This window comes from Medicago truncatula, chromosome 4 (assembly GCF_003473485.1).
Source record: "Medicago truncatula cultivar Jemalong A17 chromosome 4, MtrunA17r5.0-ANR, whole genome shotgun sequence".
Taxonomy (NCBI): domain Eukaryota; kingdom Viridiplantae; phylum Streptophyta; class Magnoliopsida; order Fabales; family Fabaceae; genus Medicago; species Medicago truncatula.
The window spans coordinates 16,427,302-16,445,529 of NC_053045.1; the positions used below are offsets into that span (position 1 = coordinate 16,427,302).

The 18,228-nt window shown below is 41.4% G+C and overlaps 5 non-coding genes across 5 annotated transcripts; all 5 read left to right on the forward strand.

The window, feature by feature from the left end:
- The first annotated feature begins 496 nt into the window (after nucleotides 1-496).
- Nucleotides 497-603, forward strand: LOC120580358 (small nucleolar RNA R71). Its single transcript, XR_005646082.1, has one exon. It is a non-coding gene; the product is annotated as a small nucleolar RNA R71 (small nucleolar RNA).
- Nucleotides 604-4,365: 3,762 nt separating this feature from the next.
- LOC120580359 (small nucleolar RNA R71) lies at nucleotides 4,366-4,472 on the forward strand. Its single transcript, XR_005646083.1, has one exon. It is a non-coding gene; the product is annotated as a small nucleolar RNA R71 (small nucleolar RNA).
- A 3,762-nt stretch (nucleotides 4,473-8,234) lies between these two features.
- Nucleotides 8,235-8,341, forward strand: LOC120580360 (small nucleolar RNA R71). Its single transcript, XR_005646084.1, has one exon. It is a non-coding gene; the product is annotated as a small nucleolar RNA R71 (small nucleolar RNA).
- Nucleotides 8,342-12,103: 3,762 nt separating this feature from the next.
- On the forward strand, nucleotides 12,104-12,210 carry LOC120580362 (small nucleolar RNA R71). Its single transcript, XR_005646086.1, has one exon. It is a non-coding gene; the product is annotated as a small nucleolar RNA R71 (small nucleolar RNA).
- Nucleotides 12,211-15,972: 3,762 nt separating this feature from the next.
- Nucleotides 15,973-16,079, forward strand: LOC120580356 (small nucleolar RNA R71). The gene has a single exon (XR_005646080.1). It is a non-coding gene; the product is annotated as a small nucleolar RNA R71 (small nucleolar RNA).
- The last annotated feature ends 2,149 nt before the right edge of the window (nucleotides 16,080-18,228 follow it).

Here is an 18,228-nt window from a genome sequence, read left to right on the forward strand (position 1 = left end):
ATTGTTCGTATAGCCAGGTGGTGCTACTTGCCCATAGGAACCTTAAGGGTTTTTATAAAAGTTTTGATTTGGCCTCGTTCCTTGGTTGTATTGAGCATAGTTTAATTGCTCAACACTGTTAGCAGCACTACCTAACTGACAATCAACACCAATATGACCAAATATACCACAGATTTCACAAGGAGGAGATGTAGGAGAAGGTGTGACAGCATTAACATTAATTTTTTCAAATTTTTGAGTTAAGGCATCAACCTTAGCAGCAAGGTGATCATAATCAGAGACCTCGTACATACCTGCCTCCTTTTTGGAGGGTGTAGAGGCGGTGATGGCTCTTCCGTTGGTCCATTGGTAGTGATTCTGAGCCATATCTTCAATCAATGCGTAAGCCTCCGTATAATTCTTGTTCATTAGTGCTCCACCTGCAGCTGCATCAATAGACATCTTAGTGGTATATCTTAGGCCATTATAAAAAGTGTGGACTATGAGCCACTTTTTCAAACCATGGTGGGGACAAAGTCTTAGCATTTCCTTGTAACGCTCCCACGCTTCATAGAGAGACTCCCCATCTTTTTGATTGAACCGCGTGATTTGATCTCTAAGTTTAGCGGTTTTAGATGGGGGGAAAAATCGGGCAAGGAATGCTTGCCTCATATCGTCCCATGAAGTGATGGAACCGACTTCTAGGGAATGGAACCAAGCGCTAGCTCTATCCCTTAAGGAAAAGGGAAAGAGATGAAGTCTTACGGCTTCTTGGTTCTCTTTTATGGTGCCACTGAGTCTAAGGAAGGAAGAAATATGGAGATTTGGATCCTCAGTGGGTGATCTAGAAAACTGATTTTGCTGCACCAAATTGAGTAGTGCAGGCTTGATCTCGAAGTTATTACCCTCAACCGTTGGGTACACGATAATTGCTTTGTTGCTCGGTGTTTATTCTTTGTACCTCTGTTTGTATCCATGCCCATCTTTCATTGTTTCAATTATGGTCATGGGGCTCCTCTTCATGGTGCATGTGTGCACCTTCTTCGTCACCTTGATTATGCTCTTCATGTACCTGTAATCCATCACCAACATACAACAAATTTTCCTCCACCTCGGGGTTAGTCCGAGATGGGTTAGGAAGTAGAAACGAAAGAGGTATACGAAGTTGAAGTGCATAAGTCATGGGTGGGTGAATCTTAATGAAATTCATAGCAACAAGGGTTTCAATATTAAGCCTATCGTTGCCCTCAATTGGATTTATCCCCTCTTCCTGACCCACTCCAAACTTCCTAGCGATGAAGGTAATGATACCACCGACTACTATCTCAGCTCTATTATCAGGCCTAGCACCTATGGAGGAAAGGTAATCAAGTAGGTAGAAGCAAGTATTAACGGGATTGTTGCTAAGCATTGCCTAAAGCATAAAAAGTTCATCCGTCCTAGTTATTCCTACCTCTTTTCGACCCCAAATAGTACAAGCTATGACTCTCTGGAGGTATCTAAGGACGGGGTTGTGAATGTTACTAGCTTTATTGTTGTGAGGATTATATTGCCTTAACCCGGTAATGCGTTTCCAAAAGAGAGCGGGGTCGTAGTCTTCCGACTTTAAATTTGGATTCCAAGAGTCATGGATAAACCCCGCATTTGCGAAGTCCATCCCTAAACAAAATTTTTCAAGAGACATCTCGTAATCCATATTCAAAAGTCGGAAGGAGACTCTATGGTCGGGGCTATCAAAGTTCACTTTATCCTTCGTAAATTCAATAGAACTTAAGAATTCATAAGTGAAATTTTCAAAACCTTTCATAGGTCTAAGCATATCAACCCATCCTAAATTTCCTAGTAAGCTAAACATATTATCCCTTAGTCCTAGCACACTCAAAGTATAAGAATCGGGATATCGACAAGGGTGCAAAGGTTTAGAGATAAGAGTCTTATACCTGTCCCTTTGCTTGGTGTCCTTGAAGATTATGCCATGATTCTTGGCTTGCGTTTTCTTCTTTGATTGTGGTCCTCCGGAAGAGCTTGCTCCACCTCTCCTAGATGCCATTGATCCTTGACCTTGGTTTGACCTTTTGTGTTTTGGGTGAAGGTTGGGTTTTGGGAAGTGTTTTTGGTGGAAAAGGTTGGTTGGGTGATGGGGTTGGGGTTTGAGAAAGTGTTAGGAGTTGGGTTGAGTGAATTGGTGAAGAATTTGTGGGTTTTTAGGTAGGTGAATGGGGGCTACGAATTTGATGATATTTGATAGGGATGAAGGAAAGTTGTTTTTGATTGAAAGGTTATGATTGAAATGTTGATTGTGGTTGATTGGGTGCAGAAATTTTGTGAAATGGTGAGGTTTTGAGGGAGATATGGAGGTTTGAAATTTCTATGGTTATGGAGGTTTTTGAGAGAAGTTTGAATGTAGAGAGATGTTTGTGGTGGAGAATGAGGGAAGAAGAAGATGAAAGATGGGGTATATTTTTACCCGGAGTCGGGCACGGCTGTGCCAACCCTAGCACGGGCCGTGCCAAGTTTTTGGAGTTTTGGAGGGTTTTTGGGAGGTAAGGTCTGGCACGGCCGTTCCAGTGTGAGCATGGGCCGTGCCAAGGTTCTGGATGAATTGGCTTCAAAATTTCTCCGTTTTCTCGAATCATACTCGGACAATTACCTACAAAACAATTAAAAACAAACAACAAAACAAAACAAAAGCAGTTAAATGCGTGGGTTGCCTCCCACGAAGCGCTTCTTTATAGTCATTAGCTTGACGTTATAAGAAAGTGTCCTTAGAAGGGATCAAAGAGGTCATATTGTGTAGATGACGCTAATGAGCGTTCTTTCACATCATGACCTTTAATCGCGTTACAAGAATATAGAGATGGACCTTTCATATAATTCTCCAACTCAAACCCTATTAGCTCATCACTCACTTGAAAAACAATCCTACCATTCTGAACATCTACTATAGCACCTGCAGTGGCGAGGAAGGGTCGTCCTAAAATTATAGGGCACTCATTGTCCTCATCTATGTCAAGCACCATGAAATCAGTTGGGATGTTTATCCCTTCTATTTTAACGGGGATGTCCTCGACATATCCGACAGGTTGGATATCAGAACGATCGGCTGGCTTCAATGTTGTTTCGGTAGGCTTTAACTCTCCCATCCCCAGCCTTTTAAAGAGGGGTAAGGGCAACATACTAACGCTAGCTCCTAAATCACATAAGGCTCGGTTTAAGGTTTCACTCCGTATCACACAAGGGATGGCAAAACTTCCTAGATCTCTAAGCTTTGGAGGTGGCTTCTTGATGATTGCACTTTCTTCTCTTGCCAAAGCTATTGTCTCATTTTGCTCTATAGCCTTCTTCTTGGAAAAAATGTCTTTTAAAAACTTGGCATATAGAGGCATACGAGACAAAGCTTCAGCAAAGGGAATTTGAATGCAAATCTTTTGAAGTATGTTTAAGAATTTATTAAATCGAGCCTCCAAGTTAAGCTTAACGAGCCTTAATGGGGAAAGGGCTTTGTTCTCATCAAGTGGTTTCTTTATCGCATGCTCCTCACCTAGAAGCTTAACACTCTCTCCCTTGACACTTTTGGCTTTAGTAACGGTCTCTTCTAACTTACTACCCCCAAGAGAAATAACATTGACATGAGCTTTGGGGTTCGTTTCAGGTTGACCGGGAAAGACTCCTGGTGTTTGAGAAGAGGTGGCCACTTGTTGGGCCACTTGGGAGATTTGGGTTTCGAGCATTTTGGTGTGTGTGGCGATAGAATCAACCTTGGTAGTGAGTTTGGAGAGAGAGTCGTTCAGAAATCCTGTTTGGTTTTTTAATTCTTGGAGCTGTTTATTCTGATTCATCATGCAATTTTCCAACAGAATTTCCAAACTAGACTTCTGAGCTACCCTCTGGTTGTTCGTATAGCCAGGTGGTGCTACTTGCCCATAGGAACCTTAAGGGTTTTTATAAAAGTTTTGATTTGGCCTCGTTCCTTGGTTGTATTGAGCATAGTTTAATTGCTCAACACTGTTAGCAGCACTACCTAACTGACAATCAACACCAATATGACCAAATATACCACAGATTTCACAAGGAGGAGATGTAGGAGAAGGTGTGACAGCATTAACATTAATTTTTTCAAATTTTTGAGTTAAGGCATCAACCTTAGCAGCAAGGTGATCATAATCAGAGACCTCGTACATACCTGCCTCCTTTTTGGAGGGTGTAGAGGCGGTGATGGCTCTTCCGTTGGTCCATTGGTAGTGATTCTGAGCCATATCTTCAATCAATGCGTAAGCCTCCGTATAATTCTTGTTCATTAGTGCTCCACCTGCAGCTGCATCAATAGACATCTTAGTGGTATATCTTAGGCCATTATAAAAAGTGTGGACTATGAGCCACTTTTTCAAACCATGGTGGGGACAAAGTCTTAGCATTTCCTTGTAACGCTCCCACGCTTCATAGAGAGACTCCCCATCTTTTTGATTGAACCGCGTGATTTGATCTCTAAGTTTAGCGGTTTTAGATGGGGGGAAAAATCGGGCAAGGAATGCTTGCCTCATATCGTCCCATGAAGTGATGGAACCGACTTCTAGGGAATGGAACCAAGCGCTAGCTCTATCCCTTAAGGAAAAGGGAAAGAGATGAAGTCTTACGGCTTCTTGGTTCTCTTTTATGGTGCCACTGAGTCTAAGGAAGGAAGAAATATGGAGATTTGGATCCTCAGTGGGTGATCTAGAAAACTGATTTTGCTGCACCAAATTGAGTAGTGCAGGCTTGATCTCGAAGTTATTACCCTCAACCGTTGGGTACACGATAATTGCTTTGTTGCTCGGTGTTTATTCTTTGTACCTCTGTTTGTATCCATGCCCATCTTTCATTGTTTCAATTATGGTCATGGGGCTCCTCTTCATGGTGCATGTGTGCACCTTCTTCGTCACCTTGATTATGCTCTTCATGTACCTGTAATCCATCACCAACATACAACAAATTTTCCTCCACCTCGGGGTTAGTCCGAGATGGGTTAGGAAGTAGAAACGAAAGAGGTATACGAAGTTGAAGTGCATAAGTCATGGGTGGGTGAATCTTAATGAAATTCATAGCAACAAGGGTTTCAATATTAAGCCTATCGTTGCCCTCAATTGGATTTATCCCCTCTTCCTGACCCACTCCAAACTTCCTAGCGATGAAGGTAATGATACCACCGACTACTATCTCAGCTCTATTATCAGGCCTAGCACCTATGGAGGAAAGGTAATCAAGTAGGTAGAAGCAAGTATTAACGGGATTGTTGCTAAGCATTGCCTAAAGCATAAAAAGTTCATCCGTCCTAGTTATTCCTACCTCTTTTCGACCCCAAATAGTACAAGCTATGACTCTCTGGAGGTATCTAAGGACGGGGTTGTGAATGTTACTAGCTTTATTGTTGTGAGGATTATATTGCCTTAACCCGGTAATGCGTTTCCAAAAGAGAGCGGGGTCGTAGTCTTCCGACTTTAAATTTGGATTCCAAGAGTCATGGATAAACCCCGCATTTGCGAAGTCCATCTCTAAACAAAATTTTTCAAGAGACATCTCGTAATCCATATTCAAAAGTCGGAAGGAGACTCTATGGTCGGGGCTATCAAAGTTCACTTTATCCTTCGTAAATTCAATAGAACTTAAGAATTCATAAGTGAAATTTTCAAAACCTTTCATAGGTCTAAGCATATCAACCCATCCTAAATTTCCTAGTAAGCTAAACATATTATCCCTTAGTCCTAGCACACTCAAAGTATAAGAATCGGGATATCGACAAGGGTGCAAAGGTTTAGAGATAAGAGTCTTATACCTGTCCCTTTGCTTGGTGTCCTTGAAGATTATGCCATGATTCTTGGCTTGCGTTTTCTTCTTTGATTGTGGTCCTCCGGAAGAGCTTGCTCCACCTCTCCTAGATGCCATTGATCCTTGACCTTGGTTTGACCTTTTGTGTTTTGGGTGAAGGTTGGGTTTTGGGAAGTGTTTTTGGTGGAAAAGGTTGGTTGGGTGATGGGGTTGGGGTTTGAGAAAGTGTTAGGAGTTGGGTTGAGTGAATTGGTGAAGAATTTGTGGGTTTTTAGGTAGGTGAATGGGGGCTACGAATTTGATGATATTTGATAGGGATGAAGGAAAGTTGTTTTTGATTGAAAGGTTATGATTGAAATGTTGATTGTGGTTGATTGGGTGCAGAAATTTTGTGAAATGGTGAGGTTTTGAGGGAGATATGGAGGTTTGAAATTTCTATGGTTATGGAGGTTTTTGAGAGAAGTTTGAATGTAGAGAGATGTTTGTGGTGGAGAATGAGGGAAGAAGAAGATGAAAGATGGGGTATATTTTTACCCGGAGTCGGGCACGGCTGTGCCAACCCTAGCACGGGCCGTGCCAAGTTTTTGGAGTTTTGGAGGGTTTTTGGGAGGTAAGGTCTGGCACGGCCGTTCCAGTGTGAGCATGGGCCGTGCCAAGGTTCTGGATGAATTGGCTTCAAAATTTCTCCGTTTTCTCGAATCATACTCGGACAATTACCTACAAAACAATTAAAAACAAACAACAAAACAAAACAAAAGCAGTTAAATGCGTGGGTTGCCTCCCACGAAGCGCTTCTTTATAGTCATTAGCTTGACGTTATAAGAAAGTGTCCTTAGAAGGGATCAAAGAGGTCATATTGTGTAGATGACGCTAATGAGCGTTCTTTCACATCATGACCTTTAATCGCGTTACAAGAATATAGAGATGGACCTTTCATATAATTCTCCAACTCAAACCCTATTAGCTCATCACTCACTTGAAAAACAATCCTACCATTCTGAACATCTACTATAGCACCTGCAGTGGCGAGGAAGGGTCGTCCTAAAATTATAGGGCACTCATTGTCCTCATCTATGTCAAGCACCATGAAATCAGTTGGGATGTTTATCCCTTCTATTTTAACGGGGATGTCCTCGACATATCCGACAGGTTGGATATCAGAACGATCGGCTGGCTTCAATGTTGTTTCGGTAGGCTTTAACTCTCCCATCCCCAGCCTTTTAAAGAGGGGTAAGGGCAACATACTAACGCTAGCTCCTAAATCACATAAGGCTCGGTTTAAGGTTTCACTCCGTATCACACAAGGGATGGCAAAACTTCCTAGATCTCTAAGCTTTGGAGGTGGCTTCTTGATGATTGCACTTTCTTCTCTTGCCAAAGCTATTGTCTCATTTTGCTCTATAGCCTTCTTCTTGGAAAAAATGTCTTTTAAAAACTTGGCATATAGAGGCATACGAGACAAAGCTTCAGCAAAGGGAATTTGAATGCAAATCTTTTGAAGTATGTTTAAGAATTTATTAAATCGAGCCTCCAAGTTAAGCTTAACGAGCCTTAATGGGGAAAGGGCTTTGTTCTCATCAAGTGGTTTCTTTATCGCATGCTCCTCACCTAGAAGCTTAACACTCTCTCCCTTGACACTTTTGGCTTTAGTAACGGTCTCTTCTAACTTACTACCCCCAAGAGAAATAACATTGACATGAGCTTTGGGGTTCGTTTCAGGTTGACCGGGAAAGACTCCTGGTGTTTGAGAAGAGGTGGCCACTTGTTGGGCCACTTGGGAGATTTGGGTTTCGAGCATTTTGGTGTGTGTGGCGATAGAATCAACCTTGGTAGTGAGTTTGGAGAGAGAGTCGTTCAGAAATCCTGTTTGGTTTTTTAATTCTTGGAGCTGTTTATTCTGATTCATCATGCAATTTTCCAACAGAATTTCCAAACTAGACTTCTGAGCTACCCTCTGGTTGTTCGTATAGCCAGGTGGTGCTACTTGCCCATAGGAACCTTAAGGGTTTTTATAAAAGTTTTGATTTGGCCTCGTTCCTTGGTTGTATTGAGCATAGTTTAATTGCTCAACACTGTTAGCAGCACTACCTAACTGACAATCAACACCAATATGACCAAATATACCACAGATTTCACAAGGAGGAGATGTAGGAGAAGGTGTGACAGCATTAACATTAATTTTTTCAAATTTTTGAGTTAAGGCATCAACCTTAGCAGCAAGGTGATCATAATCAGAGACCTCGTACATACCTGCCTCCTTTTTGGAGGGTGTAGAGGCGGTGATGGCTCTTCCGTTGGTCCATTGGTAGTGATTCTGAGCCATATCTTCAATCAATGCGTAAGCCTCCGTATAATTCTTGTTCATTAGTGCTCCACCTGCAGCTACATCAATAGACATCTTAGTGGTATATCTTAGGCCATTATAAAAAGTGTGGACTATGAGCCACTTTTTCAAACCATGGTGGGGACAAAGTCTTAGCATTTCCTTGTAACGCTCCCACGCTTCATAGAGAGACTCCCCATCTTTTTGATTGAACCGCGTGATTTGATCTCTAAGTTTAGCGGTTTTAGATGGGGGGAAAAATCGGGCAAGGAATGCTTGCCTCATATCGTCCCATGAAGTGATGGAACCGACTTCTAGGGAATGGAACCAAGCGCTAGCTCTATCCCTTAAGGAAAAGGGAAAGAGATGAAGTCTTACGGCTTCTTGGTTCTCTTTTATGGTGCCACTGAGTCTAAGGAAGGAAGAAATATGGAGATTTGGATCCTCAGTGGGTGATCTAGAAAACTGATTTTGCTGCACCAAATTGAGTAGTGCAGGCTTGATCTCGAAGTTATTACCCTCAACCGTTGGGTACACGATAATTGCTTTGTTGCTCGGTGTTTATTCTTTGTACCTCTGTTTGTATCCATGCCCATCTTTCATTGTTTCAATTATGGTCATGGGGCTCCTCTTCATGGTGCATGTGTGCACCTTCTTCGTCACCTTGATTATGCTCTTCATGTACCTGTAATCCATCACCAACATACAACAAATTTTCCTCCACCTCGGGGTTAGTCCGAGATGGGTTAGGAAGTAGTAACGAAAGAGGTATACGAAGTTGAAGTGCATAAGTCATGGGTGGGTGAATCTTAATGAAATTCATAGCAACAAGGGTTTCAATATTAAGCCTATCGTTGCCCTCAATTGGATTTATCCCCTCTTCCTGACCCACTCCAAACTTCCTAGCGATGAAGGTAATGATACCACCGACTACTATCTCAGCTCTATTATCAGGCCTAGCACCTATGGAGGAAAGGTAATCAAGTAGGTAGAAGCAAGTATTAACGGGATTGTTGCTAAGCATTGCCTAAAGCATAAAAAGTTCATCCGTCCTAGTTATTCCTACCTCTTTTCGACCCCAAATAGTACAAGCCATGACTCTCTGGAGGTATCTAAGGACGGGGTTGTGAATGTTACTAGCTTTATTGTTGTGAGGATTATATTGCCTTAACCCGGTAATGCGTTTCCAAAAGAGAGCGGGGTCGTAGTCTTCCGACTTTAAATTTGGATTCCAAGAGTCATGGATAAACCCCGCATTTGCGAAGTCCATCTCTAAACAAAATTTTTCAAGAGACATCTCGTAATCCATATTCAAAAGTCGGAAGGAGACTCTATGGTCGGGGCTATCAAAGTTCACTTTATCCTTCGTAAATTCAATAGAACTTAAGAATTCATAAGTGAAATTTTCAAAACCTTTCATAGGTCTAAGCATATCAACCCATCCTAAATTTCCTAGTAAGCTAAACATATTATCCCTTAGTCCTAGCACACTCAAAGTATAAGAATCGGGATATCGACAAGGGTGCAAAGGTTTAGAGATAAGAGTCTTATACCTGTCCCTTTGCTTGGTGTCCTTGAAGATTATGCCATGATTCTTGGCTTGCGTTTTCTTCTTTGATTGTGGTCCTCCGGAAGAGCTTGCTCCACCTCTCCTAGATGCCATTGATCCTTGACCTTGGTTTGACCTTTTGTGTTTTGGGTGAAGGTTGGGTTTTGGGAAGTGTTTTTGGTGGAAAAGGTTGGTTGGGTGATGGGGTTGGGGTTTGAGAAAGTGTTAGGAGTTGGGTTGAGTGAATTGGTGAAGAATTTGTGGGTTTTTAGGTAGGTGAATGGGGGCTACGAATTTGATGATATTTGATAGGGATGAAGGAAAGTTGTTTTTGATTGAAAGGTTATGATTGAAATGTTGATTGTGGTTGATTGGGTGCAGAAATTTTGTGAAATGGTGAGGTTTTGAGGGAGATATGGAGGTTTGAAATTTCTATGGTTATGGAGGTTTTTGAGAGAAGTTTGAATGTAGAGAGATGTTTGTGGTGGAGAATGAGGGAAGAAGAAGATGAAAGATGGGGTATATTTTTACCCGGAGTCGGGCACGGCTGTGCCAACCCTAGCACGGGCCGTGCCAAGTTTTTGGAGTTTTGGAGGGTTTTTGGGAGGTAAGGTCTGGCACGGCCGTTCCAGTGTGAGCATGGGCCGTGCCAAGGTTCTGGATGAATTGGCTTCAAAATTTCTCCGTTTTCTCGAATCATACTCGGACAATTACCTACAAAACAATTAAAAACAAACAACAAAACAAAACAAAAGCAGTTAAATGCGTGGGTTGCCTCCCACGAAGCGCTTCTTTATAGTCATTAGCTTGACGTTATAAGAAAGTGTCCTTAGAAGGGATCAAAGAGGTCATATTGTGTAGATGACGCTAATGAGCGTTCTTTCACATCATGACCTTTAATCGCGTTACAAGAATATAGAGATGGACCTTTCATATAATTCTCCAACTCAAACCCTATTAGCTCATCACTCACTTGAAAAACAATCCTACCATTCTGAACATCTACTATAGCACCTGCAGTGGCGAGGAAGGGTCGTCCTAAAATTATAGGGCACTCATTGTCCTCATCTATGTCAAGCACCATGAAATCAGTTGGGATGTCTATCCCTTCTATTTTAACGGGGATGTCCTCGACATATCCGACAGGTTGGATATCAGAACGATCGGCTGGCTTCAATGTTGTTTCGGTAGGCTTTAACTCTCCCATCCCCAGCCTTTTAAAGAGGGGTAAGGGCAACATACTAACGCTAGCTCCTAAATCACATAAGGCTCGGTTTAAGGTTTCACTCCGTATCACACAAGGGATGGCAAAACTTCCTAGATCTCTAAGCTTTGGAGGTGGCTTCTTGATGATTGCACTTTCTTCTCTTGCCAAAGCTATTGTCTCATTTTGCTCTATAGCCTTCTTCTTGGAAAAAATGTCTTTTAAAAACTTGGCATATAGAGGCATACGAGACAAAGCTTCAGCAAAGGGAATTTGAATGCAAATCTTTTGAAGTATGTTTAAGAATTTATTAAATCGAGCCTCCAAGTTAAGCTTAACGAGCCTTAATGGGGAAAGGGCTTTGTTCTCATCAAGTGGTTTCTTTATCGCATGCTCCTCACCTAGAAGCTTAACACTCTCTCCCTTGACACTTTTGGCTTTAGTAACGGTCTCTTCTAACTTACTACCCCCAAGAGAAATAACATTGACATGAGCTTTGGGGTTCGTTTCAGGTTGACCGGGAAAGACTCCTGGTGTTTGAGAAGAGGTGGCCACTTGTTGGGCCACTTGGGAGATTTGGGTTTCGAGCATTTTGGTGTGTGTGGCGATAGAATCAACCTTGGTAGTGAGTTTGGAGAGAGAGTCGTTCAGAAATCCTGTTTGGTTTTTTAATTCTTGGAGCTGTTTATTCTGATTCATCATGCAATTTTCCAACAGAATTTCCAAACTAGACTTCTGAGCTACCCTCTGGTTGTTCGTATAGCCAGGTGGTGCTACTTGCCCATAGGAACCTTAAGGGTTTTTATAAAAGTTTTGATTTGGCCTCGTTCCTTGGTTGTATTGAGCATAGTTTAATTGCTCAACACTGTTAGCAGCACTACCTAACTGACAATCAACACCAATATGACCAAATATACCACAGATTTCACAAGGAGGAGATGTAGGAGAAGGTGTGACAGCATTAACATTAATTTTTTCAAATTTTTGAGTTAAGGCATCAACCTTAGCAGCAAGGTGATCATAATCAGAGACCTCGTACATACCTGCCTCCTTTTTGGAGGGTGTAGAGGCGGTGATGGCTCTTCCGTTGGTCCATTGGTAGTGATTCTGAGCCATATCTTCAATCAATGCGTAAGCCTCCGTATAATTCTTGTTCATTAGTGCTCCACCTGCAGCTGCATCAATAGACATCTTAGTGGTATATCTTAGGCCATTATAAAAAGTGTGGACTATGAGCCACTTTTTCAAACCATGGTGGGGACAAAGTCTTAGCATTTCCTTGTAACGCTCCCACGCTTCATAGAGAGACTCCCCATCTTTTTGATTGAACCGCGTGATTTGATCTCTAAGTTTAGCGGTTTTAGATGGGGGGAAAAATCGGGCAAGGAATGCTTGCCTCATATCGTCCCATGAAGTGATGGAACCGACTTCTAGGGAATGGAACCAAGCGCTAGCTCTATCCCTTAAGGAAAAGGGAAAGAGATGAAGTCTTACGGCTTCTTGGTTCTCTTTTATGGTGCCACTGAGTCTAAGGAAGGAAGAAATATGGAGATTTGGATCCTCAGTGGGTGATCTAGAAAACTGATTTTGCTGCACCAAATTGAGTAGTGCAGGCTTGATCTCGAAGTTATTACCCTCAACCGTTGGGTACACGATAATTGCTTTGTTGCTCGGTGTTTATTCTTTGTACCTCTGTTTGTATCCATGCCCATCTTTCATTGTTTCAATTATGGTCATGGGGCTCCTCTTCATGGTGCATGTGTGCACCTTCTTCGTCACCTTGATTATGCTCTTCATGTACCTGTAATCCATCACCAACATACAACAAATTTTCCTCCACCTCGGGGTTAGTCCGAGATGGGTTAGGAAGTAGAAACGAAAGAGGTATACGAAGTTGAAGTGCATAAGTCATGGGTGGGTGAATCTTAATGAAATTCATAGCAACAAGGGTTTCAATATTAAGCCTATCGTTGCCCTCAATTGGATTTATCCCCTCTTCCTGACCCACTCCAAACTTCCTAGCGATGAAGGTAATGATACCACCGACTACTATCTCAGCTCTATTATCAGGCCTAGCACCTATGGAGGAAAGGTAATCAAGTAGGTAGAAGCAAGTATTAACGGGATTGTTGCTAAGCATTGCCTAAAGCATAAAAAGTTCATCCGTCCTAGTTATTCCTACCTCTTTTCGACCCCAAATAGTACAAGCCATGACTCTCTGGAGGTATCTAAGGACGGGGTTGTGAATGTTACTAGCTTTATTGTTGTGAGGATTATATTGCCTTAACCCGGTAATGCGTTTCCAAAAGAGAGCGGGGTCGTAGTCTTCCGACTTTAAATTTGGATTCCAAGAGTCATGGATAAACCCCGCATTTGCGAAGTCCATCTCTAAACAAAATTTTTCAAGAGACATCTCGTAATCCATATTCAAAAGTCGGAAGGAGACTCTATGGTCGGGGCTATCAAAGTTCACTTTATCCTTCGTAAATTCAATAGAACTTAAGAATTCATAAGTGAAATTTTCAAAACCTTTCATAGGTCTAAGCATATCAACCCATCCTAAATTTCCTAGTAAGCTAAACATATTATCCCTTAGTCCTAGCACACTCAAAGTATAAGAATCGGGATATCGACAAGGGTGCAAAGGTTTAGAGATAAGAGTCTTATACCTGTCCCTTTGCTTGGTGTCCTTGAAGATTATGCCATGATTCTTGGCTTGCGTTTTCTTCTTTGATTGTGGTCCTCCGGAAGAGCTTGCTCCACCTCTCCTAGATGCCATTGATCCTTGACCTTGGTTTGACCTTTTGTGTTTTGGGTGAAGGTTGGGTTTTGGGAAGTGTTTTTGGTGGAAAAGGTTGGTTGGGTGATGGGGTTGGGGTTTGAGAAAGTGTTAGGAGTTGGGTTGAGTGAATTGGTGAAGAATTTGTGGGTTTTTAGGTAGGTGAATGGGGGCTACGAATTTGATGATATTTGATAGGGATGAAGGAAAGTTGTTTTTGATTGAAAGGTTATGATTGAAATGTTGATTGTGGTTGATTGGGTGCAGAAATTTTGTGAAATGGTGAGGTTTTGAGGGAGATATGGAGGTTTGAAATTTCTATGGTTATGGAGGTTTTTGAGAGAAGTTTGAATGTAGAGAGATGTTTGTGGTGGAGAATGAGGGAAGAAGAAGATGAAAGATGGGGTATATTTTTACCCGGAGTCGGGCACGGCTGTGCCAACCCTAGCACGGGCCGTGCCAAGTTTTTGGAGTTTTGGAGGGTTTTTGGGAGGTAAGGTCTGGCACGGCCGTTCCAGTGTGAGCATGGGCCGTGCCAAGGTTCTGGATGAATTGGCTTCAAAATTTCTCCGTTTTCTCGAATCATACTCGGACAATTACCTACAAAACAATTAAAAACAAACAACAAAACAAAACAAAAGCAGTTAAATGCGTGGGTTGCCTCCCACGAAGCGCTTCTTTATAGTCATTAGCTTGACGTTATAAGAAAGTGTCCTTAGAAGGGATCAAAGAGGTCATATTGTGTAGATGACGCTAATGAGCGTTCTTTCACATCATGACCTTTAATCGCGTTACAAGAATATAGAGATGGACCTTTCATATAATTCTCCAACTCAAACCCTATTAGCTCATCACTCACTTGAAAAACAATCCTACCATTCTGAACATCTACTATAGCACCTGCAGTGGCGAGGAAGGGTCGTCCTAAAATTATAGGGCACTCATTGTCCTCATCTATGTCAAGCACCATGAAATCAGTTGGGATGTCTATCCCTTCTATTTTAACGGGGATGTCCTCGACATATCCGACAGGTTGGATATCAGAACGATCGGCTGGCTTCAATGTTGTTTCGGTAGGCTTTAACTCTCCCATCCCCAGCCTTTTAAAGAGGGGTAAGGGCAACATACTAACGCTAGCTCCTAAATCACATAAGGCTCGGTTTAAGGTTTCACTCCGTATCACACAAGGGATGGCAAAACTTCCTAGATCTCTAAGCTTTGGAGGTGGCTTCTTGATGATTGCACTTTCTTCTCTTGCCAAAGCTATTGTCTCATTTTGCTCTATAGCCTTCTTCTTGGAAAAAATGTCTTTTAAAAACTTGGCATATAGAGGCATACGAGACAAAGCTTCAGCAAAGGGAATTTGAATGCAAATCTTTTGAAGTATGTTTAAGAATTTATTAAATCGAGCCTCCAAGTTAAGCTTAACGAGCCTTAATGGGGAAAGGGCTTTGTTCTCATCAAGTGGTTTCTTTATCGCATGCTCCTCACCTAGAAGCTTAACACTCTCTCCCTTGACACTTTTGGCTTTAGTAACGGTCTCTTCTAACTTACTACCCCCAAGAGAAATAACATTGACATGAGCTTTGGGGTTCGTTTCAGGTTGACCGGGAAAGACTCCTGGTGTTTGAGAAGAGGTGGCCACTTGTTGGGCCACTTGGGAGATTTGGGTTTCGAGCATTTTGGTGTGTGTGGCGATAGAATCAACCTTGGTAGTGAGTTTGGAGAGAGAGTCGTTTAGAAATCCTGTTTGGTTTTTTAATTCTTGGAGCTGTTTATTCTGATTCATCATGCAATTTTCCAACAGAATTTCCAAACTAGACTTCTGAGCTACCCTCTGGTTGTTCGTATAGCCAGGTGGTGCTACTTGCCCATAGGAACCTTAAGGGTTTTTATAAAAGTTTTGATTTGGCCTCGTTCCTTGGTTGTATTGAGCATAGTTTAATTGCTCAACACTGTTAGCAGCACTACCTAACTGACAATCAACACCAATATGACCAAATATACCACAGATTTCACAAGGAGGAGATGTAGGAGAAGGTGTGACAGCATTAACATTAATTTTTTCAAATTTTTGAGTTAAGGCATCAACCTTAGCAGCAAGGTGATCATAATCAGAGACCTCGTACATACCTGCCTCCTTTTTGGAGGGTGTAGAGGCGGTGATGGCTCTTCCGTTGGTCCATTGGTAGTGATTCTGAGCCATATCTTCAATCAATGCGTAAGCCTCCGTATAATTCTTGTTCATTAGTGCTCCACCTGCAGCTGCATCAATAGACATCTTAGTGGTATATCTTAGGCCATTATAAAAAGTGTGGACTATGAGCCACTTTTTCAAACCATGGTGGGGACAAAGTCTAAGCATTTCCTTGTAACGCTCCCACGCTTCATAGAGAGACTCCCCATCTTTTTGATTGAACCGCGTGATTTGATCTCTAAGTTTAGCGGTTTTAGATGGGGGGAAAAATCGGGCAAGGAATGCTTGCCTCATATCGTCCCATGAAGTGATGGAACCGACTTCTAGGGAATGGAACCAAGCGCTAGCTCTATCCCTTAAGGAAAAGGGAAAGAGATGAAGTCTTACGGCTTCTTGGTTCTCTTTTATGGTGCCACTGAGTCTAAGGAAGGAAGAAATATGGAGATTTGGATCCTCAGTGGGTGATCTAGAAAACTGATTTTGCTGCACCAAATTGAGTAGTGCAGGCTTGATCTCGAAGTTATTACCCTCAACCGTTGGGTACACGATAATAGCTTTGTTGCTCGGTGTTTATTCTTTGTACCTCTGTTTGTATCCATGCCCATCTTTCATTGTTTCAATTATGGTCATGGGGCTCCTCTTCATGGTGCATGTGTGCACCTTCTTCGTCACCTTGATTATGCTCTTCATGTACCTGTAATCCATCACCAACATACAACAAATTTTCCTCCACCTCGGGGTTAGTCCGAGATGGGTTAGGAAGTAGAAACGAAAGAGGTATACGAAGTTGAAGTGCATAAGTCATGGGTGGGTGAATCTTAATGAAATTCCGACAGGGAGTAGTTTAATTCAATTAACCTTTGAAAATGATTAGAAGAGAAAAGAATTGTAAGTTGGGGGTTTTCAAGCGTTTTAAAGATAATAATAATAGAAGGAGCCTTGGGATCGTTGGTTTCATCTATACAGTCGCTGATTCTACAACTGTAGCCGAGTATATTGCTGCATCTAATGCCGCAAAAGAAGCTGTTTGGATTAAGAAATTCGTTTATGATCTTGGAATAGTTCCGAGAATTGTGGATCCCATTGAATTACTATGTGATAACAATGGTGCAATCGCACAAGCCAAAGAACCTAGATCTCACCAAATATCCAAACACATACAAAGGCGTTATCATCTTATTCGAGAGATTATCGAAAGAGGAGATGTTAAAATATGCAAAGTACCAACATTGGACAATGTTGCTGATCCACTTACTAAAGCTCTTGCCCAGCAGAAGCATGATGGTCATACTAGATCTATGGGTATTAGGTTTATGCCTAATTAGCTCTAGTGCTAGTGGGAGATTGTTGGTGTAAGCCCTAGAGGCCAATAGTTTATGTTAAACCTATCTTATGTATCATGACTTTTATTATTGAATAATATATGGCACTCTTTATTATATTTATATAATGGTAATAAAGTCCTTAGAATAGATAGTTCGTGTAATAATATATTAAGTGTGACTTAATCATGAGATTACATTATCTTATAGAACGCTATTCTTAAATGTATCCGTAGTCAAAGCTTTAATATGAATAAAGGATAATAATAAAGCGTCGAGACTATTATGTATGTAGACTGATGACCGCATCTCATGGGTCATAGATATGAGATATCAAGTTTATACATAGATATAAATATTAGGAGTAATATTTATATTGGATTGACCCACCGTGAGAATACTACATAGTAAGTTATGAAATTGTCATAAGATATTCTCACAATGATAATAATGTATATCGCTCTTAGACCTGAAACCACTATGATCTCTAGATGTGGACTCAAGTGCTTTGTTGCCATTCTAACGTTGTCTGTAAAAGGATAATCATAACGTTGGTTGATGGGTACTTGATGAATCATGCTAAGGTACATGAGTGTCCTAGATGGGATTTGTCCCTCCTCATTAACAGGAGATATATCTTTAGGCCTCTTGATGAAATATGACTGTAAAACTGCATGGCCATGCCGAACTAAGTCAATATGAGATATTGGACTTATTCGTTATTCAGTATATTTCGGAATCAAGAAATATAATTATTGATCTATACAAGGGTGACAATACCTATGCCTTGGGATCAATAAAAGGTATCGAGACAAAGGAGTAATTGTACACAAGAATATTATCATGAAAGGTTTCGTCAGATCACTTGACATTCTTGTCACTTGGGTAGCAATGATGTGTTGCTAGATACCGCTCATTGTTTATAATATTAAATATCAGATTAAATATTATTGCCAACGTGACTAGAACCTAAAGGGTCACACACAAAGAACAGTCAAAAGAGAAATATATAAGTACGACTTATATAAGGGGTGCGTTTAGTAAATAACGCTAATCAGTTACCAAAACTACTA